The sequence below is a fragment of the Coregonus clupeaformis genome, unplaced genomic scaffold (genome assembly GCF_020615455.1).
Source record: "Coregonus clupeaformis isolate EN_2021a unplaced genomic scaffold, ASM2061545v1 scaf1247, whole genome shotgun sequence".
Classification (NCBI taxonomy): domain Eukaryota; kingdom Metazoa; phylum Chordata; class Actinopteri; order Salmoniformes; family Salmonidae; genus Coregonus; species Coregonus clupeaformis.
The window spans coordinates 82847-109507 of record NW_025534701.1 but is presented as its reverse complement, the minus strand read 5'-3'; the positions used below and the strand labels follow the sequence as shown (position 1 = coordinate 109507).

The 26661-nt window shown below is 48.1% G+C and overlaps 1 pseudogene; it reads left to right on the top strand.

The window, feature by feature from the left end:
• The first annotated feature begins 841 nt into the window (after positions 1-841).
• On the top strand, positions 842-2196 carry LOC121554898 (annotated as a pseudogene).
• The last annotated feature ends 24465 nt before the right edge of the window (positions 2197-26661 follow it).

Genomic DNA, 26661 nt, shown 5'->3' with positions numbered 1-26661 from the left:
GACAACAAAGTCAAGGTATTGGAGTGGCCATCACAAAGACCTGACCTCAATCCTATAGAACATTTGTGGGGCAGAACTGAAAAAGTGTGTGCGAGCAAGGAGGCCTACAAACCTGACTCAGTTACACCAGCTCTGTCAGGAGGAATGGGCCAAAATTCACCCAACTTATTGTGGGAAGCTTGTGGAAGGCTACCCGAAACGTTTGACCCAAGTTAAACAATTTAAAGGCAATGCTACCAAATACTAATTGAGTGTATGTAAACTTCTGACCCACTGGGAATGTGATGAAAGAAATAAAAGCTGAAATAAATCATTCTCTCTACTATTATTCTGACATTTCACTTAAAATAAAGTGGTGATCCTAACTGACCTAAGACAGGGAATTTTTTGTAGGATTAAATATCAGGAATTGTGAAAAACTGAGTTTAAGGTATATGTAAACTTCCGACTTCAACTGTAATGTTCTGGCCCACCGACTATTAGCTCAGAAAAACGGTGGTATAAAAAAATATATATATTGTGTCTTCAGTCATGTAAAATTACAAAAATTGCATGAAATCAGTTTATAAAACAAGTTTTTTCCAGGACCTGCAAATACGATGATGATGATATTTTAAAGGTGATTTTATTTCACCCCCTGATCGTAGTAATGAGTTGCCCTACTTTGTCTACTGTGGTCATAATCATGATTTTAAGTTAATTCAATGAAGGGGGAGGGTATTGTAACTGTTTTCAAGTACTAGTCGAGGGTCATGTAAAAAAATAAAATACGCCGGGGAGGGAGTTGCATTTTTTAAAATAACATCTTGAGTTGGTCCCTTAAAACTATCCTTTTGATTTCATGGAAGGTCAGTCCTTGCATCTATAGACCCTTCTATGAATTTGAGAGTGGTTACATTTCCCCAGTCCCGTCCCTAAGCTGTTTACCTAAAAAGTTGTCGGGATGGCCGCTTTGTTGACGTTTGAACTGCAGATTGCCCCTTTAAGATCAGTGGATGACAGAGGAATATATATATATTTTTTATTTTTATATTTTCCGAATTACAATTTGAGATCAAGTCATTATTGAGCTACATAGGCATACACAATCCATTTTTGAACATGTATGAAATTTAAGAGATTCCATTTGGTTTTTGAAAATAATTGCATCTGGAGTTCATTCACTCCTGTTGTTTTTGGGCCAGAATTTAAATAAATGAAAAAGAAACGAGGGGGACAAAGTCAGAGAGCATTTGGTTTGTTTATTGTAGATAAAGGCCTATATTGACTGTGACAATCCAAATACTCTCAATTGAAATCTAGGTCCTACTTCAGGAGTGTAAACCTAATATGTCTTGTTTTGTCTGTCCCCTGCAGGTTTGCTGGTGTCAGGCTGGGGCAGCATCTTCTAGGGCTGTGTGGAGAAACATCTGTATTGTAGCCTGTGGAGTAGTGCTCTCTGGCGCAGCTGGAAATAAAGTTCTAGTGGGACGTGTTCCGCACGCCAAGGTTCCCCCTGGTCCCACAGGCCCGCAGCGTGTCCCTGAACAAGGGACACACTGAGGGCAGAAAGCCACGAGGCCAAATGCAGGCTAGTGCTGTCCGAGTTGGTGCAGCTGGAACCAGAGCCTGGATACCTCACCCTGGACCTCACAGTACTGGCAGAGAACTGGCGTAAACCGGGTCATAACTACGGACTGGAGCTGGAGCTGCAGCCACATCCAGTCCACACCCTGACCACGGACACCTTCATGTCCCACCATCCGGGGGAAGGTTGTCCCCTTCAGGCCGACTGTAACCCTCCCAGAGTTCCAGGCCTCACTGGTGGCTGTATCCCTGAACCCTCTGCAGTGCCACTCTCGGCGGAAAAGGAGTGCTGTCTACCTCCCGGTGAGGCACAGAAACGTGTGTAAGCCCCGCCGCCTCTACATCGACTTCAAGGATGTGGGCTGGCAGGACTGGATCATCGCTCCGCAGGGCTACCTGGCCAACTACTGCCACGGAGAGTGCCCGTTCCCACTGAGCGAGAGCCTGAACGGCACCAACCACGCCATCCTGCTGACACTGGTGTGCTCCCTGGACCCCCGCAGCACGCCCCAGCCCTGCTGCGTTTCCATCCACCTGTCACCTGTCTCCATGCTCTGCTACGACAACAACAACAACATAGTCCTACGTCACTACCAGGACATGGTGGTGGATGAATGTGGCTGCAGATGAAATACTTTGGGAGGTGTGAAAAGGGGATTAACATTAACTTGAAGAAAGTGGCTGGTTGGTGGAGTACATTTAAGTAAAGTTTGATCATTGATAATAAAAAACATGAATTCTGGGAGTTTCCTATGATGAAAAGGCTTTGGTATTATTCAGACAGATGGTCTCTTCTCAGTTTGATACGGCACACTTTTCACCGAACACAGAAAGTGAAGATAGAAATGGACTTTATTGAACAGACATACTTCTATTTCATGTAGAATGAGTCAAGTTATCCCTCTGTTTCATATTGTGAATTATACTGCCTTCCTATGGCCACTGCACATACTGAAAGCAATATCTGCCCACTGGGCACAGACGTCAATTCAATGTCTACTCCACGTTGGTTCAACGTAATTTCATTGAAAAAAAGTTGATTCAACCAGTGTGTGCCCAGTGGGTGTAAAACTCTGCAGTAAAACGTTTTTTAAATTTGGCTCTTTACTCCAGTATTTTGGATTTGAGATCAAATGTTTCACATGAGGCGACAATATAGAATGTCACCTTTATTTTGAGGGTATATTCATACATATCTGTTTTACCATTTAAAAAACAAAAACACCTTATGTATCTATTGAAGAAGTCATAAGTATTTGGACAACTTCACTTGTAGTGTATTAAAACTAGTAACCTTTTAAACATAATGTTCAGTTAAATTATGTATTTAGATATTGGTTCCCTTACCCTGCAAGCAGTCTATGAACTGCTCTAATGAGTGACTACGATCCACCCTTTGGTTTTGGTAGTCACTGCCAACAAACACGAATGTTAGCATTTTCAGAGAAAATACGTTGCTTCCTTTAGCACACTACTACAACAGTGTGACTGTTTTGGAATAAAATGTTCATATATTTCCTTTAACATCCTCTGTGTTGTGTGCTTATTGTTTAACCATTGATATGTTCTAGGTCATTTTGAGACCTTAAGGAGCATCAGGTACTGCTGGAATGTCTACCAATGGCATGTCCATCTTTTTGTGAGAAATTACACTGGTCACTCAAAACATTTATAAAGTATTAAGAAAGTATGAATAGTCTTCACTTTAGATTAGGAACTGCAAAAATACTTTACTAATGATTTGTAAATGGTTTATAAGGACATTTATTAAACATCTTATGAATGATCTTATAAATCATTATTACATACTATAAAAGTTGTTTCTAAATGTTTGAATAACTAGCTTGATAAAACAAATGTGGGAGTAATGATAAATGAATGATGAATAAACTATTTACTAATCCATTATAAATACTTTACTACTAGGTGTTATTATAAAGTGTTACCCGATCTCTATATTCATTCAGACTCTACAGCGTCAGAGGGAGCTGCTCTGGCGTGACCCCTGACCTGGCAGCAGTGATGTTGTGAGAGTAGTGGTAGGGAGAGTACTGGTAGTGTTCATATCAAATAAAATAAAATAATAATAATATGCCATTTAGCAGACGCTTTTATCCAAAGCGACTTACAGTCATGCGTGCATACATTTTTACGGGATCGAACCCACTACCTTGGCGATCGAACCCACTATCTTGGCGTTACAAGCGCCGTGCTCTACCAGCTGAGCTACAGAGGACCACAAATAAAATTGCATTTGTCACATTCGCCAAATACAACAGGTGTAGGCCTTACCGTGAAATGCTTACTTACAAGCCCTTAACCAACAATGCAGTTTTCAGAAAATAGAGTTAAGAAAATATTTACTAAATTAACTTAAGTAAAAAAAAAAAAAAAAGAGTTACAAAAAAGTAACCAATATGTTGAGGTTAAAGTGTCTGCTGCAGTCTCCTTCGCTGTTGTGTTGAAAAATGTATGCATATGCTGTAGGCCTAGTAGTTATTTAAAAATGTGAGAATACCTACAGCTTATTAACATTTATCAAATGTGGGCGTAATTATTAATAATAACCTCCCGACTGGCGCAGTGGTCTAGAGATCCTGGTTCGAATCCAGGCTCTGTCGTAGCCGGCCGCGACCGGGAGACCCATGGGGCGGCGCACAATTGGCCCAGCGTCATCCAGGGTAGGGGAGGGAATGGCCGGCAGGGATGTAGCTCAGTTGGTAGAGCATGGCGTTAGCAACGCCAGGGTTGTGGGTCGATTCCCACGTCGCTCTGGATAAGAGCGACTGCTAAATGACTAAAATGTAAATGGTGAGCAAACTGTAAATGCCTTACAAATGGTTTACTACTAAAGAGTATTATAAAGTGTAACGCATATTCTTACATTTGACCATCAACTACTTACTACAATACACCATTGAGTTAGACTTGGACGTTATCTGATATCATGCAGTATTGTATATTTCATATTTACTGCGCTTGTTGAAGGTGTTGTGTCTTATTTGAGCCACTAGAGGGGGATGTTAAACAACATATACACTGAGTGTACACAACATTACTTAGACTGACCAGGTGAATCAAGGTGAAATTTATAATCCCTTATTGATGTCACCTGTTAAATCCACTTCAATCAGTGTAGATGAAGGTGAGGAGACAGGTTAAATAAGGATTTTTGAGACAATTGAGACATAGATTGTGTATGTGTGCAATTCAAAGGGTGAATGGGTAAGACAAAGTATTTAAGTGCCTTTGAAAGGGGTATGGTAGTTGGTGCCAGGGGAATTGGTTTGAGTGTGTCAAGAACTGCAACGGTGCTGGGTTTTTCACGCTCAACAGTTTCCCGTGTGTATCAAGAATGGTCCACAACCCACAGGACATCCAGCCAACTTGACACAACTGTGGGAAGAATTGGAGTCAATATAGTCCAGCATCCCTGTGGAACGCTTTCGACACCTTGTAGAGTCCATGCCCCGACGAATTGAGGCTGTTCTGATGGCGAAAGGGGGTGCAATTCAATATTAAGAACTTGTTCCTAATGTTTTGTACACTCAGTGCATAATGATATATTACATCCTCAAAATGAATACTTACATACTATTTATCATTAAAAAACATGGAACAACCACAGACGTTGGTATTTGGAATATACAAACCAAAATGACTACAATGTATTTTATAAAACAAGCTTATGCCTTCTTATTCCTTCTCCAAGTCATTCCATTCCAATCCATCCAAATCATTCTGCATCAACACCACATGTATCTATGATGACAACACTGAGATGAATAATGTCAGTGTATTGTTACATGAAAGAAGCAATTACAACAAATGTATTACAAAACTATCAAACCTATGAGTGTCATATTTAGGAATAAAAACATAGGAACTATGAACATCTTAACTTCAGAGTTAAAATATGTTTCGCTGTTACTTTGAACCATGGATAAAAGAAAGCATAAATTATTGGATTAATTAAGGAATTAACAAGTGGCAGAAAGCCGGTGATCAATAATAAATTGTCACACACACACAAAAAAAGCTGTATCAACAAAAAATATCATTCTTACTGATAGTTAGACATCAGAGAAAAGGTACATTTTCTCAACTGAGCATTTTAATGGAGGAAAAATAGTATGGTTGATGTTTTGGTCACTCAAAGGCTATTTTACATGGGAAACAGGATAACTGTGTAAGACTAACTGTTTTGGGTGATGTCAGTGCTCAGATTGGACCATAATCCACAACCTCAGGAGACATGACAGCACACCACATGTCAGCTAGTCCATGTGGAGGAAAGCTGACAGTAAGGAAGTTGATGAGAGGGTATAACTTCATGGTGTACCCGCTTATAGCACATGCAATCAAAATGAATTGTGCCATTCCATAGGAACATCCCGTAGACTTGTAAAAATGTCCATCTGAACTGAATTATGAACCATACTTCTTATAGTTGAGGGAGACTTTGTCTAAGTTACATTATGGGGACAAATACTATTTGTCAGACATCAGAACAACCACACTGTATTCTGACCCAATCACCCCTTGATGTTTTATTTTCAATATCTTGTGGGTTTTCTGATTTTTCTCTGATAAAAGTGACTATGAAATGTGATTTCCAGTTCAGTTCAGTTGTATCGATCAATGATCTCAAAAGCACTTTAAGTAATTAGGGACAATTCAACATGTACTGGGAATATTTTCACATGACCCTCCCCTTGTACTATAAAAAAAAAAGTACACACCCTCCCCCCTCATAGAATTACCTCTAAATAATGGTTATGACTATAAATAATAACTGTGTTTAAAAACGTGGGTATCGACTTTGCCACTTCGGCATGCTTTTGTGGCACAGTCGATGCCACGCAGGGCTACGGGCCATGAGAAACAAGATTCTCTGGTCTGATGAAACCAAGATTGAACTCTTTGGCCTGAATGCGAAGCATCACGTCTGGAGGAAACCTGGCACCATCCCTATGGTGAAACATGGTGGTGGCAGCATCATGCTGTGGGGATGTTGTTCAGTGGCAGGCACTAGGAGACTATTCAGAATCGAGGGAAAGATGAACGGAGCAAAGTACAGAGAGATGAAAACCTGCTCCAGAGCTCTCAGGACCTAAGACTGGGGGCGAAGGTTCACCTTCCAACAGGACAACGACCTAAGCACACAGCCAACGACAATGCAGGAGTGGCTTCTGGACAAGTCTCTGAGTAGCCCTGTCAGAGCCCGGACTTGAAACTGATCGAACATCTCTGGAGAGACCTGAAAATAGCTGTGCAGGCGACGCTCCCCATCCAACCTGACAGCGCTTGAGAGGATCTGCAGAGAAGAATGGGAGAAACTTCCAATATACAGGTGTGCCAAGCTTGTAGCGTCATATCCAATAAGACTCAAGGCTGTAATCGCTGCCAAATGTGCTTTAACAAAGTACTGAGTAAAGCGTCTGAATACTTATGTAAATATGATATTTCTGGGGAATTTTTATACATTTGCTTACATTTCTAAAAACCTGTTTTTGCTTTGTCATTACGGGGTATTGTGTGTAGATTGATGAGGAAATTGTTTTATTTAAACCATTTTAGAGTAAGGCTGTAACGTAACAAAATGTGGAAAAGTCAAGGGGTCTGAATATTTTCAGAATGCACTCAGTAAAAAGTATGGTGGAATAAGAATAAGGTATATCTATTTTGTATAAAAATATACTTATTTTGGTGAAAACTGTAAGGGATCGGGGGTTGGCAGGATCTAGACAGAGTCTGACACTTCCCCGATCTACAGAGAGGGGGAGTCATCAGACTCGATCTGGTTCACCTGAGTTCTGAGCACACCTGTCAGTAATTAGTGTAGGATTTAAGGTGTGCTCAGAAGCTCAGTCAGCGCGAGTATTGTTCCATTGTGACTTGCTAAGCGTTTTGTTCCGAGAGAGAGTTTGTTGTTTTTGATTACCCGTGTATCCGACCTGTGCCTTGTTGTTTGACTCCCCGAATTGCTTAATCCTCTGCTTGTCTACCCAGTGATTACGTCCTCTGATCCTGTGCCTGTGCCCTCGACTACGACTAAGCCCGCTCCATTTGTACCTCTGCCTGTCTATGCCTGGCCCGGTTTTGACCACAGCCCGCCCGACCACGATTAAGCTATTCCCTTGTCTGTACTCTAATAAAGCATCGCTATTCTGCGATTGGATCTTACCACTCTGTCCGAGTATTCATTACAGAATACCTCGCCAATACCATGGATCCAGCGGAATTACAGAGGCGATGGGAGATACAGGAGAAACGGATGGATGAACTCCTACAGCTACTCAACGCTGGTGCGGCTGAAGGCACCACCCCGAGCACGGTCAGTCCTCGTCATGCACCTCCCGATTTCTCTACCTACAAGGGAGGACGGGAACCTGGCAAATGTCAGGCGTTTCTACTCCAGACGTCCCCTGTATATGTCGTGCAATCGTGACTATGTTTTTCCGATGACCGTAGCAGGGTGGATTTCATGATTTCTCTGCTAACGGGAAGAGCACTGGATTGGGCTACTGCGCTTTGGGCAGCTGAGGTCCCCGAGTTGAATGCGGAAGTTCAGTTCAAGAGTCTGTTTCAAGAGGTGTTCGACCACCCAGTATCTGGGCGTAGTGTGGGAGACCAACTATGCGAACTTCAGCAGGGCCGTCGCACAGTAGCCGACTACGCTTTAGAGTTCCGTACTATAGCAGCCGGTAGAGGATGGAGCGAGACTGCTTTGCTCACAGTTTTCCGAAGAGGGCTGCGCAAAGACGTACAGACTGAGTTGGCTTGTCGAGGAGATATCACTGCGCTACATGAGTTTATCAAAATAGCCATCTCTATTGATAATCTTATAGTGCAACACAAGGGCATCCACAGTCCGGGGAGCCCTCGATCACTGGTCCTATGCAATCGACAGAGCGGAGGAGAGAATCTGAGGAGGAACCTATGCACCTGGGACGGTCACCTCTACAAGGTTCGGTGAGACAACAACGTCAGCAAGACGGACTATGCCTGTATTGTGGTCAGTCGGGTCATTTCCGTTTCGTCAGTGTCCGGTACGACCTAACCGTACACCAGGATATCACCTCGGAACTGCCAAACCGGTGAGTGAGAATCAAGTTTTGAACATTACATCGAAACAAATGTATGTGCCAGTTACCTTATCTGTCGGAGAGAAAGTGCGCAGGTTGGAAGGACTTATTGATTCCGGAGCGGCTGCCAGCTTTCTGGATATGGGTCTTGCTGAGGAGAAATTATTTTTTTTCGTCATCTCCGCTCCACGGGAGCCACTAGTTCTCGGCCACCCCTGGCTTGTCCTCCATGATCCGGTCATCTCCTGGAAATCTGGCGATATCACAGCTTGGAGTGAGGTATGTAGGGCAGAGTGCCTCAATTTACCGTGCAAAATGTCTACTGTGGAGGATGCGCAGGGTGCGGTGTCTACTGTGGTCCCTACAGAATACCAGGATTACGCGCAGGTGTTCTCAAAGGAGAGGGCTACCGTGTTACCACCTCATCGGGCCTGGGACTGCGGGATTGATCTGCTATCCGGAGCTACACCTCCTCGTGGAAGAATCTACCCATTGTCACAGCCGGAACGAGAAGCGATGAGCCAGTATATTGATGAGGCGCTACAGCAAGGGGCCATTCGCCCATCGACATCTCCCGCCGCATCCAGTTTTTTCTTTGTGAAGAAAAAGGATGGCGGACTGCGTCCTTGTATAGACTATCGAGGGTTGAACGATAATACCATCAAAAATCGTTACCCTCTTCCGTTGATTCCAGCAGCCCTTGAACAGGTGGGACAGGCCTCCATGTACAGTAAACTGGACCTCAGGAGTGCGTACAATCTGGTGCGTATTAGAGAGGGGGATGAATGGAAGACCGCCTTCATCACACATCGAGGACACTACGAATATTGTGTCATGCCCTATGGACTTACCAACGCGCCCTCAGTATTCCAGGCGTTCATGAATGACATTTTCAGGGACATGATTGATCGATTTGTTATAGTGTACATTGATGACATCCTAATATATTCTAAATCTCTGAGTGAACATGTGTCCCATGTACGACAGGTTCTGGATCGGCTCCTACAACATTCTCTGTTCGTGAAGGCAGAACAGAGTGAATTCCATGTCACTACGATTTCCTTCCTTGGGGCCATACTCACTCCCGACGGGGTTAAACTTGATGAATCCAAGGTGCAAGCGGTACAAGACTGGCCTCAACCCCAGACGGTGAAGGAGCTCCAGAGGTTCTTAGGGTTTGCCAATTACTATAGACGGTTCGTGCGTAATTTCAGCACAACCGCAGCGCCCCTGTCGGCGATGACCAGCTACAAGGGTCGCGGTCTGAACTGGACGGAGGGGGCAGTGCGTGCGTGCGTTTGAGACGTTGAAACAACGCTTTACCACCGCTCCTATTCTATGTCAGCCGGACCCTACCTTACCGTTTATAGTGGAAGTGGACGCTTCGGAGGTTGGAGTTGGCGCCGTGTTATCCCAACGCCAAGGTGAGCCGCCTAAATCACGACCCTGTGCTTTCTTCTCAAGGAAACTGAATTCTACCGAGCAGAACTATGACGTGGGTAATCGGGAATTACTGGCGGTGAAGTTAGCACTGGAGGAGTGGAGACATTGGTTGGAGGGAGCAGAGCATCCGTTCCAAGTGCTCACGGACCACCGCAACCTGGAGTATCTTCACAGTGCCAAACGACTGAACTCCCGACAGGCAAGGTGGTCTTTATTCTTCAGCCGTTTCCGATTCACTGTCTCTTATATCCCCGGGTCCAAGAATGGTAAGGCGGACGCGCTTCCCGACGGTTCGGGCGCACGGAAAGACCCGTGGAGCCAGAACCTATTCTCCCCATGAGTTACCGTGCTGGTCCGGTGAGGTGGGCTATTGATGACACGATTCAGGATAGCTTACAAGCGGAAAAAGCCCCTCCAGAAACCCCGGGGTCTAAGGTGTTTGTGCCAGCTCCTCTTCGACCTCAACTGATGGAATGGTGCCACACGTCGCTGGGATCTGGTCATCCCGAATCACTCAAACTACACGACTCATCAGCCGAAAATACTGGTGGGATTCCCTCACAGATGACGTCAGAGACTATGTCTTATCCTGTCCAGTATGTGCTCAGTCCAAGGTACCTCGTGCACTACCGGAGGGTAAGCTGATGCCATTGCCAACTCCTCAACGACCATGGTCACACATTGCTATGGACTTTGTTACCGACCTACCAGAATCAGAGGGCCATACTGTAATTCTCGTGGTCATTGATCGTTTCTCCAAGATGTGCCGGTTATTACCCATGACCCGTTTGCCTAACGCCACTCAGATGGCTGAGACTATGTTTACCCAGGTTTTCCGGCAGTTTGGTGTCCCGGAGGATATTGTTTCCGACCGGGGACCCCAGTTTGTATCCCGGGTATGGAAGGCCTTCTGCGAATGCTTGAGCATCTCGGTTAGCCTAACCTCCGGATATCATCCCCAGGCCAATGGGCAGACAGAACGGCTCAACCAGGAAATTGGGAAATATCTACGGCAACAATGTTCGCGGCAGCCGCAAGAGTGGAGTCGATTCCTTCCTTGGGTAGAGTATGCTCAGAACTCACTCATTCACACCTCCCTACGCTTAACGCCCTTCCAGTGTGTTCTAGGGTATCAACCCCCCTGTTCCCGTGGGATACCGCATCAGGGATGGTACCGGCGGTGGACGAGTGGTTCCGTCGGAGTGCGCAGGTCTGGGAGATGGCCCATCAACATCTCAGTCAAGCCTCACAACAGCAAAAGACCTACGCCGACCGGCGCTGGAGACCTACTCCCACTTATCAACCCGGGCAACGAGTGTGGCTGTCTACCCGAGACCTGCGGTTCCGACGGAGCTGCAAGAAGCTCCAACCCAGGTACATTGGTCCTTTCAAAGTTCAGAGACGTATTAACCCTGTCACCTACCGTCTGTTACTCCCTCGACACTACAGGATAAACCCTACGTTCCACGTCTCCCTGTTGAAACCTGTCCATTATAGCCCGATGTATCCACCAATCGCTCAACAACCTACTACACCACCTTTGGAGGATGAACAGGACACCACCTATACAGTCCACGAGATACTGGAGTCAAGACGGAGACGAGGGGGCATCGAATATCTCGTGGACTGGGAGGGATATGGACCTGAGGAACGGTCCTGGGTTCCGGCTAAGGACATACTGGATCCCGCTCTCAAGGCCACTTTCCACGCTGAGCACCCAGATCATCCAGGACCCCGACCCAGAGGAAGACCACCCGGTAGAGGTAGAAGGCCGTCAGGAGCCGGCCCTGGGGAGGGGGATACTGTAAGGGATCGGGGGTTGGCAGGATCTAGACAGAGTCTGACACTTCCCCGATCTACAGAGAGGGGGGAGTCATCAGACTCGATCTGGTTCACCTGAGTTCTGAGCACACCTGTCAGTAATTAGTGTAGGATTTAAAGTGTGCTCAGAAGCTCAGTCGGCGCGAGGTATTGTTCCATTGTGACTTGCTAAGTGTTTTGTTCCGAGAGAGAGAGAGTTTGTTGTTTTTGATTACCCGTGTATCCGACCTGTGCCTTGTTGTTTGACTCCCCAAATTGCTTAATCCTCTGCTTGTCTACCCAGTGATTACGTCCTCTGATCCTGTGCCTGTGCCCTCGACTACGACTAAGCCCGCTCCATTTGTACCTCTGCCTGTCTATGCCTGGCCCGGTTTTGACCACAGCCCGCCCCGACCACGATTAAGCTATTCCCTTGTCTGTACTCTAATAAAGCATCGCTATTCTGCGATTGGATCTTACCACTCTGTCCGAGTATTCATTACAAAAACTATGATTTCATTGTTGACAAGACACTACATTTGTGATGAGTGTGATAGAAGGAAGCAGGCGCAGGAGGGTAATCACCAGTCATCAGTTTATTCCGTCGTACACAAATAGCGCTGGATAGCGACAAGCGAAACAGGCACAGGGGAAAATCTACCCCGGCAATAGTAAGGTACGAGTAGCTCCACCAAGCTACACTACTCTCACAAATAAACAATCACCCACACAGACAAGGGGGCAGAGGGAACACTTATACACGGACTAATGAGGGGATAAGAACCAGGTGTGTGTGATTGACAAGACAAGACAAATGGAATGATGAATAATGGAGCGGCAGTGGCTAGTAAGCCAGTGATGACGAACGCCGAAGCCTGCCCGAACAAGGAGGGGAGGCAGCCTCGGCGGAAGTCGTGACAGTACCCTCCCCTTGACGCGCAGCTCCGGCAGCGCGCCGACCCCGGCCTCGGGGACGGACAGGAGGACGCGGAGCAGGGCGAGCCGGATGGCGACGGTGGAAATCCCGCAACAGGGAGGGATCGAGGATATCCCTCACTGGGACCCAGCACCGTTCCTCCGGACCATACCCCTCCCACTCCACAAGGTACTGAAGGCCCCCCACCCGACGCCTCAAATCCAGGATGGAACGGACAGAAACCGACGGGGCCCCCTCGATGTCCAGAGGAGGTGGAGGAACCTCCCGCACCTCAGACTCCTGGAGCGGAACAACCACCACCGGCCTGAGGAGAGACACATGAAACGAGGGGTTAATACGGTAATCAGGGGGAAGTAATAACCTATAAGTGACGTCGTTGATTCTCCTCAGGACTTTGAAAGGCCCCACAAACCGCGGGCTCAGCTTCCGGCAGGGCAGGTGGAGGGGCAGATTCCGGGTCGAGAGCCAGACCCGATCCCCCGGTACGAAGACCGGGGCCTCACTGCGGTGACGGTCAGCGTTGGCCTTCTGACGACGTACGGCACGCTGGAGGTGAACGTGGGCAGCGTCCCATCTCTCCTCCGCGCGCCGAAACAAGTCATCCACCTCAGGAGCCTCGGTCTGGCTCTGGTGCCACGGTGCCAGAACCGGTTGGTAACCTAAAACACATTGGAATGGTGTTAGGTTAGTAGAGGAGTGGCGGAGAGAGTTCTGGACATATTCTGCCCTAGGCAAGAACACCGACCACTCCCTCGGCCGGTCCTGGCAGTAGGACCGCAGGAACCTACCCACATCCTGATTTACCCGTTCCACCTGCCCTCAGGGTGGAACCCAGAGGTCAGGCTGACCGAGACCCCCAGACGTTCCATGATGCCTTCCAAACCTTGGACATGAACTGGGGACCTCGGTCGGACACTATATCCTCTGGCACCCCTAGAGGAGACGTACACCCTCATGTCCTTAGCCAAGGTAAGCCACCAGTACTTTCCGATCAGACAGCGCACTGATACCTGTGTGACCAGAGGAGGGTGACTTGTGTGCCCAGAAGATCAGACGATCACGGATAAGAGCAGGCACGTACCGCATTCCAGCTGGACACTGAGGTGGAGATGGATCTGTGCATAATGCCTGCTCTATATCCGCGTCCATCGCCCATACTACCGGCGCCACAATGCAGGAGGCCAGGAGTATGGAAGTGTTGTCTCTGGGCCTCTCCTCTGGGCCTCTCCGGCTGTCATACAGCCAGGACAGTACGTCTGCCTTCACGTTCTTCGTACCCGGAATGTATGACAGTGTAAAATCAAACCGGTTGAAGAATAGGGTCCACCTGGCCTGGCGAGGATTCAGCCTCCTCGCTGCCCGGATGTACTCCAGGTTACGGTGGTCCGTCCAGACGAGGAAAGGGTGTTTCGCATCTTCAAGCCAATACCTCCACATGGTCAAAGCTCGGACAACAGCCAACAGCTCCCGATCACCAACATCGTAGTTCTGCTCCGCCGGGCTGAGCTTCTTAGAGAAGAAGGCACAGGGGCGGAGCTTGGGTGGCGTGCCTGAGCGTTGATATTGGACAGCGCCTATCCCTACCTCGGACACATCCACCTCTACGAATGGTAGTGATGGATCGGGGTGGGCCAGTACCGAGGCTGAGGTAAACAGACCCCGCAGTTTGCTGAAGGCCAGGTCAGCCTCAGCAGACCAGCGGAGCCGGGACGGCCCACCCTTCAACAGGGATGTAATGGGAGCTGCGACCTTGCCAAAGCCCCGGATAAACCTCCGATAGTAGTTGGCGAAGCCAAGGAAGCGCTGCACAACCTTAACCGTAGTTGGAGTCAGCCAATTACGCACAGCTGAAATGCCATCTCCCTCCATCTCCACACCTGAGGTGGTAATGCGGTATCCGAGGAAGGAGACGGACTGCTGGAAAAACATACACTTCTCTGCCTTGGCATAAAGGTCATTTTCCAACAGTCGGGCCAGCACTTTGTGAAGCAGGGACACATGCTTGGCACGCGTAGCAGAATACACCAGGATGTCATCGATGTAGAACACCACACCGCGACCAAGCATGTCCCGAAACACCTCGTTCACAAAGGACTGGAAGACAGATGGAGCATTCATCAAACCGTAGGGCATCACCAGGTATTCATAATGCTGTCTTCCACTCATCCCCCTCCCAAACACGCACCAGGTTGTATGCAAGATGGCGTAGGAGTGCGGTCGTGTTTTCTGTCGTGTCCTCGTGTAAATAGCCAGTTTTTTAGTTATTTGTCTATTTTGTATATATTTCTCAATTTGACTTTTCTACTTTTCATTCTTTAACTAAATATACTTTCCTGCAACCCGCCTCACCTAACGTGGAAAGGATTATATTATTTATTTATAACTTTTATCAAGAACCTTAAACTGAAACTAGTCTAGCTGCAACTGAATGGCTGTGGTAGACCGAATGGCCAGAGCATATCGGATATTCTGCCAGAATCACTGGACCTCTAACACCGGATCATCGCAACTAGCTAGCTGCAACCGAATGGCTGTTGTAGCCAGCTAGCTAGCTACTGTCACGATCGTCTTGACGAGAAGTAGACCAATACGCAGCGTGTTGAGCGAACATGATTGACTTTATTACCGTCAGTGATAATAAGCACACTAAACAAAAACAATAAACGACTCGTGAAGTCCACGGTGACAAAGACCGACAAGGAACAAAAACCCACAAACACAAAGTGAAACACAGACAGTTAAATATGGCTCCCAATCAGAGACAACCAGCACACAGCTGACACTCGTTGCCTCTGATTGGGAGTCACTCAGTCAAACATAGAAAATGACGAACTAGAAACACCCAACATAGAAACAGAACACATAGAATGAACACACCTGGCTCAACATATAGAGTCCCAGAGCCAGGGTGTGACAGTACCCCTCTAAAGGCGCGGACTGCGACCGCGCCTAAATCTGAGCCAAAACAGGGGAGGGCTGGGTGGGCATTCCTCCTCGGCGGCGGCTCCGGCTCGGGCTTGCCCACCACCCTCCAACAAACCCCCATAGCGCCCCTGGTCCGGTCTGGCCCCGCTGGCTGGAGCTGGACTGGACGTAGCAGGAGCGGTAGGCTTCAGCTCCTTAGTGGAGCAGTTGAGCGGTACCTGAATTGGCACCGATGACCCAGGCACGGGTTGTGCCGGACTGACGACTCGCACCCCTGGCTTGGTGCGAGTGGCAGGAACGGGCCGGGCCGGGCTGGCGACGCGCACCGTAGACTTGGTGCGAGTGGCAGGAACAGGCCGGACCGGGCTGGCTACGCGCACCGTAGGCTTGGTGCGTGGAGCAGGGACAGGCCGGGCCGGGCTGGCGACGCACCCGTAGGCTTGGTGCGTGGAGCAGGGACAGGCCGGGCTGGGCTGGCGACCGCACACCGTAGGCTCGGTGCGTGGAGCAGGAACAGGCCGGACCGGGCTGGCGACGCACACCGTAGGCTTGGTGCGTGGAGCAGGGACAGGCCGGGCCGGGCTGGCGACGCACCCGTAGGCTTGGTGCGTGGAGCAGGGACAGGCCGGGCTGGGCTGGCGGCCACACCGTAGGCTTGGTGCGTGGAGCAGCAACTGGCCGGACTGGGCTGGCGACGCACACCGTAGGCTTGGTGCGTGGAGCAGGGACAGGCCGGGCTGGGCTGGCGACGCACACCGTAGGCTTGGTGCGTGGAGCAGGGACAGGCCGGGCCGGGCTGGCGACGCACACCGTAGGCTTGGTGCGTGGAGCAGGGACAGGCCGGGCTGGGCTGGCGACGCACACCGTAGGCTTGGTGCGTGGAGCAGCAACTGGCCGGACTGGGCTGGCGACGCACACCGTAGGGCTTGGTGCGTGGAGCAGGAACAGGCCGGGCTGGGCTGGCGACGCACACCGTAGGCTTGGTGCGTGGAGCAGGACAGGCCGGACTGGGCTGGCGACGCACACCGTAGGCTTGGTGCGTGGAGCAGCAACTGGCCGGACTGGGCTGGCGACGCACACCGTAGGCTTGGTGCGTGGAGCAGCAACTGGCCGGACTGGGCTGGCGACGCACACCGTAGGCTTGGTGCGTGGAGCAGGAACGGGTTGGACCAGGCTGACGACTCGCACCGTAGGCTTGGTGTGAGGGGCAGGAACATGCCGGGTCTGGGCTGGCGGCGTGCACCTTACACTTAGTGCGGGAAACAGGAACGGGCCGGACCGGACTGGTGACGCACACCACTTGCTTGGTGTGAGGAGCGGGACTGGGTTTCGTCATAACCCCCCGCTCCCTCAGCTGCCTACCGAGTTCCTCTCGCCGTGCCTCCTTTCTCACCCTTTCCCTTATCGCCTCCAAATGCTCCATCCTCTGCAACACTACCTCCTGCTCCCTCGTCTGCGTCCCTGCCGTGTGCCCCCCCTAAAATTTTTTGGGGGTTGCCTCTCGCCTGTCCGGACGTTGACCCTGCTGACGCCGCTGCTCCTCTCTCCGTCGCCTCTCCACCGTCTCACTCCATGGCCGGGCGATCCATCCCGGCCAGGATTTCCCTCCCAGGTCCAGGACCCCTGCCCGTCCAAGATCTGCTCCCACGTCCAGGCTGCCTGCTCCTGGACACGCTGCTTGGTCTTGGTATGGTGGGTTTTTCTGTCACGATCGTCTTGGCGAAGTAGACCAATACGCAGCGTGTTGAGCGAACATGATTGACTTTATTACCATCAGTGATAATAAGCACACTAAACAAAAACAATAAACGACTCGTGAAGTCCACGGTGACAAAGACCGACAAGGAACAAAAACCCACAAACACAAAGTGAAACACAGACAGTTAAATATGGCTCCCAATCAGAGACAACCAGCACACAGCTGAAACTCGTTGCCTCTGATTGGGAGTCACTCAGTCAAACATAGAAAATGACGAACTAGAAACACCCAACATAGAAACAGAACACATAGAATGAACACACCCTGGCTCAACATATAGAGTCCCAGAGCCAGGGTGTGACAGTTACTTAATATTAGCCACTGTTAGCATCTACACCATTGTCCGTGGCCTGCACTACCCACCAGCCAGCTCTAGTTCTAGCCTGGACAATTTGTCGGCCAGTCTGCACAGCCTGCAATCGACCCAGAGCATATCGGATTTTCTGCCGGAATCACTGGACCTCTAACACCGGATCATCGCAACTAGCTAGCTGCAACCGAATGGCTGTTGTAGCCAGCTAGCTAGCTACTTGCTATTAGCCGCCGTTAGTGGTCTAAACCATTGTCCGTGGCCTGCACTACCCACCAGCCAGCTCTAGCTCTAGCCTGGACAATTTGTCGGCCAGTCTGCACAGCGTGCAATCGACCCAGAGCATATCGGATCATCGCAACTAGCTAGAGGCAACCGAATGGCTGTTGTCGTTGGCTAATTACCGCTGCCCCTTAGCAAGCACCAGTTAGCCTTGAGCTAGCCTCGAGCCAGGCCCATCTCCTGGCTATCTACCTCTCTGTCAACCGGACAGGACCTCCTAGTGTTGACACGGAGCCCCGCCGATCCAACACGACTGGTCTGCCCACGAAATCGTCTGATGTGGTTTCAACAGGCTTCCCGTTACGACGTCGACCACGAAGAGCCAACTGCTAGCCCCGGCCCGCTAGCACACGCAAGCCGTGCCTCTTGCTCGCCAGTGCTGTAGCAGCCCCCGAACTACCTCCGAACTCTCCTATTGCTGTTCACTGGACCTTCTGATAACTCAGCTATACAGCTGATGCCTGCTGGACTGTTACTTTATACAGTACCGCATTCTGTTTATGTTTAGCCTCAGCCCAAACTTTATCACCATTACCAGCTGTTGTCTTAGCTCTCTCGAATAACACCTGTGATTGATTTATGCCTCTCTCCCATGTCAATATGCCTTGCTTATTGCTGTTTTGGTTATTTCTTATTGTACTATTTCACTGTAGAGCCCCCAGTCCAGCTCAACCTGCCTTAGATAGCTCCTTTGTCCCATCACAATACACGCGGAGACCAATCAACGGTGCCTCCAGTGATGCTATCTCTTTCATCGTTACCCAACGCTTAGGTTTACCTCCACTGTACTCATATCCTTCCATATCCTTGTCTGTACATAATGCCCTGAATCTATTCTACAACGCCCGGAAATTTGCCCCTTTTATTCTCTGTACCCAACGCACTAGTTTTTAATGCCTTTAGCCGTATCCTTATTCTACTCCTCCTTTGTTCCTCTGGTGATGTAGAGGTTAACCCAGGCCCTGTAGCCCCCAGTATCACTCCTACTCCCCAGGCGTTATCATTTTTGAATTCTGTAACCGTAAAAGCCTTGGTTTCTTGCACGTTAACATCAGAAGCCTCCTATCCGTCTAGATAGAACTGCCAAAGGGGTGGGGTTGCAATCTACTGTAGAGATAGCCTGCAGAGTTCTATCATACTATCCAGGTCTGTGCCCAAACAATTTGAGCTTCTACTTCTAAAAATCGACCTTTCCAGAAATAAGTCTCTCACTGTTGCCGCTTGCTACAGACCCCCCTCAGCCCCGAGCTGTGCCCTGGACACCATATGTGAACTGATTGCCCCCCATCTATCGTCAGAGTTTGTACTGCTTGGTGACCTAAACTGGGATATGCTTAACACCCCGGCCAACCTACAATATAAACTAGATGCCCTCAATCTCACACAAATTATCAAGGAACCTACCAGGTACAACACTTAATCTGTAAACATGGGCAACCTCATAGATATCATCCTGACAAATTTATCCTCTACATACACCTCCGCTGTCTTCAACCAGGATCTCAGCGATAACTGCCTTATTGCCTGCATCCGTAATGGGTCCGCGGTCAAACGACCACCCCTCATCACTGTCAAACGTTCCCTAAAACACTTTAACGAGCAGGCCTTTCTAATTGACCTGGCCTGGGGATCCTGGATGGATATTGACCTCATTCCGTCAGTAGTGGATGCCTGGTTGTTCATTAAAAGTGCTTTCCTCTCAATCTTAAAAAAGAATGCCCCATTCAAAAAATTCAGAACTAAGAACATATAGCCCCTGGTTTTCCTCAGACTTGACAGCCCTTGACCAGCACAAAAACATCCTGTGGCATACTGCATTAGCATCGAACAGCCCCCGCAATATGCACGTTTTTAGGGAAGTCAGGAACCAATATACACAATCAGATAGGAAAGCAAAGGCTAGCTTTTTCAAACAGAAATGTGCATCCTGTAGCACTAACTCCAAAAAGTTTTGGGACACTGTAAAGTCCATAGAGAATAAGAGCACCTCCTCCCAACAGCCCACTGCACTGAGGCTAGGAAACACTGTCACCATCAAGAATTTCAACAAGCATTTTGCTACGGCTGGCCATGCTTTCCACCTGGCTACCACTACCCCGGCCACCAGCTCTGCACCCTCTGCTGCAACCACCGCACTCTTATTGGCAGACTAAATAGCCTTGGTTTCTCAAATGACTGCCTTGCCTGGTTCACCAACTACTTCTCAGATAGAGTTCAATGTGTCAAATCGGAGGGCCTCTTGTCTGAACCTCTGGCAGTCTCTATGAGTTGCCACAGGGTTCAATTCTCGGGCCGACTCTATTCTCTGTGTATGTCAATGATGTCGCTATTGCTGCTGGTGACGCTCGGATCCACCTCTATGCGGACGACACCATTTTGTATACATCTGGCCCTTCATTGGACACGGTGTTAACAAACCTCCAAACGAGCTTCAACGCCATACAACACTTCTTCCGTAGCCTCCAACTGCTCTTAAACACTAGTAAAACTAAATGCATGCTCTTCAACCGAACGCTGCTTGCACCCGCCCACCCGACTAGAATCACTACTCTCGGCGGGTCCGACCTAGAGTATGTAGACAACTACAAATACCTAGGTGTCTGGTTAGACTGTAAACTCTCCTTCCAGACTCACATTAAGCATCTCCAATAAAAAGTTAGATCTAGAATCGGCTTCCTATTTCGCAACAAAGCATCCTTCACTCATGCTGCCAAACATGCCCTCGTAAAACGGACTATCCTACCGATCCTTGACTTCGGCGATGTCATTTACAAAATAGCTTCCAACACTCAACTCAGCAAATTGGATGTAGTCTATCACAGTGCCATCCGTTTTGTCACCAAAGCCCCATATACTACTCAACATTGTGACCTGTACGCTCTTGTTGGCTGGCCCTCACTACATTTGCTAGGCAAATCCCTGCCTTATCTTAGCTCACTGGTAACCATAGCAACACCCACCCGTAGTCTGCGCTCCAGCAGGTATATCTCACTGGTCATCCCCAAAGCAAACCTCTCCTTTGGCCGCCATTCCTTCCAGTTCTCTGCTGCCAATGACTGGAAGGAACTGCAAAAATCTCTGAAGCTGGAGACTCTTATCTCCCTCACTAATTTTAAGCATCAGTTGTCAGAGCAGCTTACCGATCACTGCACCTGTACACAGCCATTCTGAAATTAGCACACCCAACTACCTCATCCCCATATTGTTATTTATTTTGCTAATTTGCACCCCAGTATCCCTATTTGCACATCATCTTTTGCACATCTATCATTAAAGTGTTAATACGAAATTGTAACTATTTTGCACTATGGCCTATTTATTGCCTTACCTCCATAATTTACTACATTCACACATATATATTTATGTTGTATTTTTGACTTTATATTTTGTTTACCCCATATGTAACTCTATGTTGTTTTTATCGCACTGCTTTGCTTTATCTTGGCCAGGTCGCAGTTGTAAATGAGAACTTGTTCTCAACTGGCTTACCTGATTAAATAAAGATGAAAAAAATAATAATATATATATATATATACTCCTGAGATAATTTGGTGATAATTTGGTGATGAAGCGTGCCCCATGCATTGACTCAATCACTAAAGGAATGAGGGGGAGAGGATAACTAAATCTTATATTCTCCTTGTTCAGTGATCGATAATCAATGCACGGGCGCAGACCGTCGTCTTTCTTCTTCACAATGAAGAAACTCGAGGAGGCGGGTGAAGTGGAGGGATGTATATACCCCTGGCCCAGGTACTCGGTGACGTATGTTTCCATAGCCTCCGTTTCAGCCTGCGACAGGGGGTACACATGACTCCTGGGAGGTACAGCGTCTACCCGAAGGTTTATCGCGCAATCCCCCGCCGATGAGGTGGTAATTTTGTCGCCTGTGTCTTAGAAAACGCATGCGCTTGATAATGGTATTCGGGGGGAATGCACACGTTGGAGGTACCGTCTGGACTTTCCACCGTGGTTGCACCAACGGAAACACCTAGACATCTACCCTGACACTCTCGCGACCACCCCGTGAGAACCCTCTGCGGCCATGAGAAGGTGGGGTTGTGGAGTGCTAGCCAAGGGATACCTAATACCACAGGGAAAGTAGGAGACTCAATAATCGAATAAGTAACCTGCTCAATATGAGTCTCCTGAGTGATCATGATGACTGGTACAGTGACTTCCTTTATAAACCCGGACCCTAATGGTCGACTATCAAGTGCTCTGATGGGAAGTGGAATGGATAGGGGAACCAATGAAATGCCTTGACAGCGTGAGAATGCCCTGTCCATAAAGTTCCCAGCTGCGCCTGAATCGACTAGCGCCTTACACTGGAGAACTACCATGCGATCGGGAAAGTGGTTAGGTAGGGTACAGTGCGCAGCAGAGAGCTCTGAACGAGTGTGGGTGCTCGATACCTGGGGTGATGCGAGAGTGCCCTGCCTGCCGCCTCCAGGCCCAAAAGAGTGTTGACTACGACGTGTGGTGTACTGTCCCTTCGTGCCACCAGAGTTGCGCTGTCATCCTCCGCTCTGTCGGACGGCGGCTCTACCCAGCTCCATCAGCTCGGGATCCGAGTCATCCGGGGTGGAAAGGGCAGACCCCTACCAGGGCGTCCTCTGGCTGCCAGCAGGTTGTCCAAACGGATGGTCATGTCCACCAGTTTCGTGAAAGACGACATGGTGTCCCGGCAGGCTAGCTCCCGTCGGACGTCCTCCCGCAGATGGCACCGGAAATGGTTGATCACGGCCCGCTCGTTCCAACCGGACCCCGCTGCCAGAGTCCAAAACTCCAACACGAAGTCCTGCGCGGTCTTCGTCCCCTGCCTCAGGTGGACCAGCCGCTCGCCCGCCTCTCGACCCTCGGGCGGGTGATCGAAGACCGCCCAAAAGAGGCGAGCGAACTCCCCGTAGTCCTCCAACGACTCCTCCTTCGTTCCAAACTGTGTTGGCCCACTCCAGGGCTTTCCCCGGCAGGAAACGAGGGCGGACACCTTCTCCCGCTCCGATGGCGTCGGCCTTATGCTGGATAAAGCTCCAGTTGGGGGAGGATTCCTTCGCAGAGCGCCGCCGTCCAGTCGAACGCCCGTGGTCGGGATATCTGGATCCCTCCGGGTGCTGGGGTGTAGGTGGCTGGATCCGGTTGGCCAGCTGGTCTCGACAGATCGGGTTCTCTCCTCTCCAGGCGTTGGACGACCTGAAGAACCCGATCCATCGCTTCCCCCAAGCTGGCCACCATCGTGGAATGCTCCTGGACCTTTGCCACAACTCCAGGCATGCGCTCCTCTCCCGCTGACTCCATAACGGGTGGGTGATTCTGTGATGAGTGTGATAGAAGGAGGGTAATCACCGAATGCAGAGTTTATTCCGTCGTACACAAATAGCGCTTTATAGCGACAAGCGAAACAGGCACAGGGGAAAATCTACCCTGGCAGTACAAGGTAACGGTAGCCCCAACAATAACAGGCACAGGGGAAAATCTATCCTGGCAATACAAGGTAGCGGTGGCTCCAACAATAACAGGCACAGGGGGAAATATCTACCCGGCAATAATAAGGTACGAGTAGCTCCACCGAGCTACACTACTCCTCACAAATAAACAATCACCCACAAAGACAAGGGGGCAGAGGGAACACTTATACACGGAATAATGAGGGAATAAGAACCAGGTATGTGTGATTGACAAGACAAGACAAATTGAATGATGAATAATGGAGCGGCAGTGGCTAGTAATCCAGTGACGATGAACGCATGAAGCCTGCCCGATCAAGGAGGGGAGGCAGCCTCGGCGGAAGTCGTGACAACATTAGGCAACATACATTGGTTTAACAATATTTCATGACCCATGGAATTAATTAATCCATATTCAGATTTAAGGTCGCCTATAAAATAATGCCTCTAATAGTAATAAAAACTGCACTTAGTCATATATTATCTCAAAATGTAGTCTGAACATGTGGGAAACATTGTGGAAGGACCTGGATTAATTGAACTTTAAGAAAACCACCACCACCTGAAAACACATTCACTTGTGCCTGGTAGAGTAAACAGCAAGTTAAAGAAAAAAACTATTGGAAATTCCTGTTTGAGTTGTTAGTAATAGGACTTTAAGATTAAATAATTGTTTCTACATGTTTTTCTAGAAGAGACAGTTAAAGAGATAATTGAAACCTTCATGGTGCTTTAAAGAACCCTTTCCTAAGTTTCTATAAAGGTTCTGGGAACTAGTGACAGGTTGCCACTTATCAAACCAATCAAATATTTTGCATAGATGGAGCTTCAAACAGAGGTTGTGTTTCTGGAAAATGTTCAGCAGTAAGCTAGCTATCATAAGATACAAAACTAACGGTGAGTGTTAGATGCCAGCCCTGCGATTCAAATGCAAAATCTCATACTGAACTTCTTTAGACTTCCAATACTCACGACAATGAAATTAGATTTGGAAGGAAGGCCTTGCGAAACTACAGGACAGATGACGGCATATGTCATTTGGCCAGTGCATAAGAAAATTGACAGTCAGGCAGTTGATAAGATGGCATATCTTTATGGTGGATGCACTAATGGCATTCCATAGGAACATTACATAGACTTGTAAAAATGTCCATCTGAACTGAATTATGAAACAATTCTTCAAGTTGAGGGAGACAGTTACATCATTGAGACACATATTTGCCAGACATCAACCTGCAGTATTCTGACCCAATCATATTTTTTGTCTGGTTTGTTGTTCTCTCAGATTCCAGAGGGACCTGTTAGCACTAACATGCAAGGCTCTGTAATAACGACACATACATCACTCTACCAATTAAAGGTGTCAAACAACACACACACACACACACACACACACTGTCAGTCAGTCACACACACACACACACACACACACACACACACATGATTCACAAAAAGCATATTGCATCAGCAAAACTCAACCTGTGCTTTGTGACTGATGTCACTGGGACTATAGTGTCTCTACTGTGTAAGTGAACAACTCTTTAATGATGTTAGTTTGACTTGTTTAAAGTTTCTCATAATAACAAATGTGTATGCCATCTGTAAATACAAATTAAATTGTTAAATTACGAGCCTAGTTTGTTTAGCCACGGAAAAAGACAGGAACTTCCCGCTAGCCATGATTGGCAGAGATAAAGGATGGGCTGGACATGCTGAGAGATTGGTCTGCCATGTAGCATGCTTCTGTCTATAACATGAGCTGCTCAGTATGTATATAATAATATATAATATGCCATTTAGCAGACGCTTTTATCCAAAGCGACTTACAGTCATGTGTGCATACATTTTTACGTATGGTGGTCCGGGGATCGAACCCACTACCCTGGCGTTACAAGCGCCATGCTCTACCAATTGAGCTACAGAGGTCCATGTGTAGGGCCATGTGTATGTGTAGGTAATCCTTTCGACAGCTGCTTTTTTAACAGATATCATGAAGAACTGCAAAAGTGTTGCTAATGCTCTCCACTTTCTGGAGGACGATCATGCCATGCAGACTCTCTCTGACTCTGAAAATGAATCAGACGTTGAGGAAATCCCTGATTTAGGTCAAAACATTTTCATTGAACCAGACATTGTAGAATCTTCTGAAATGGAGATCAACAGTGTTGTTGTCAAGGAAGAAGTTGACCAAGTTTTGAAATCAGTGGAATTCCCGGTGGTAGCAGAGTTTGATATCTAAGGAGATGGAGAAAATTCTGGCGTTTGATTGCATAAATGCAGAGGGAGTAGAAAAGAGAACACACAGAAGGCTGTTGTATAAAACACCTGACTCCGGATTACATCTTCAAACTAAGGGCAACCATGGCATCCGTGACAGAGAGGGAGAAGGGTTCATCCATGTATACGGGTAAGAGAGTCTAGCTAGTTACATTTTCAGATATTATACGTTTCTAATTTTGTCAGAAAGTCATTTCCATTGCAAGTTAAAGCGTACTGTTAGCTAGCTAGCTAATGTTAGCTGGCTGGCTCACTAGCTAACGTTACATGTATGATCTGTGTAGTAATATTGTTTGTATCTCAGAAAGCCAATTGCATTACTAGTTATAGCCTAATGTTAGCTAGCTAGCTAACATCGAACCTAGTTGGTTAGCTTTAGCTACCTGCAGAGTCATGCATGGTGGCTATCTATGACAATCAGTTTGTATTGCTAGTATTATGGGTTGGGATTATTGCCACATTTAAAACAACTGGGATCTCGGAACTTGGAACTCTGAAATCTCTGACTTCAGTGTGTTCAAGACAACTGGGAACTTCGTAAAAAAAGCGAGTTCCGACAGGAAATATTGCTTTGAATGGTCATCCAACTCGTAATTACAACTCGGGAACTCTGGCCTATTTCTAGAGCCCCGACTTTCCGACCTGAAGATCACTGATGTCATGATTTGACCTCAGTATTTTCCAAGTTCCCAGTTTTCGTTAAAGCACCATTAGGTTCATTGTTTAGCTAGCTAACTAGCTACATGTCTAAACAAAAGATTCCACTTTGCCAGATGATTACATGACCCATCAAGTTAGCCAGGTGTGTCTGGGGGTGATTACGGTCA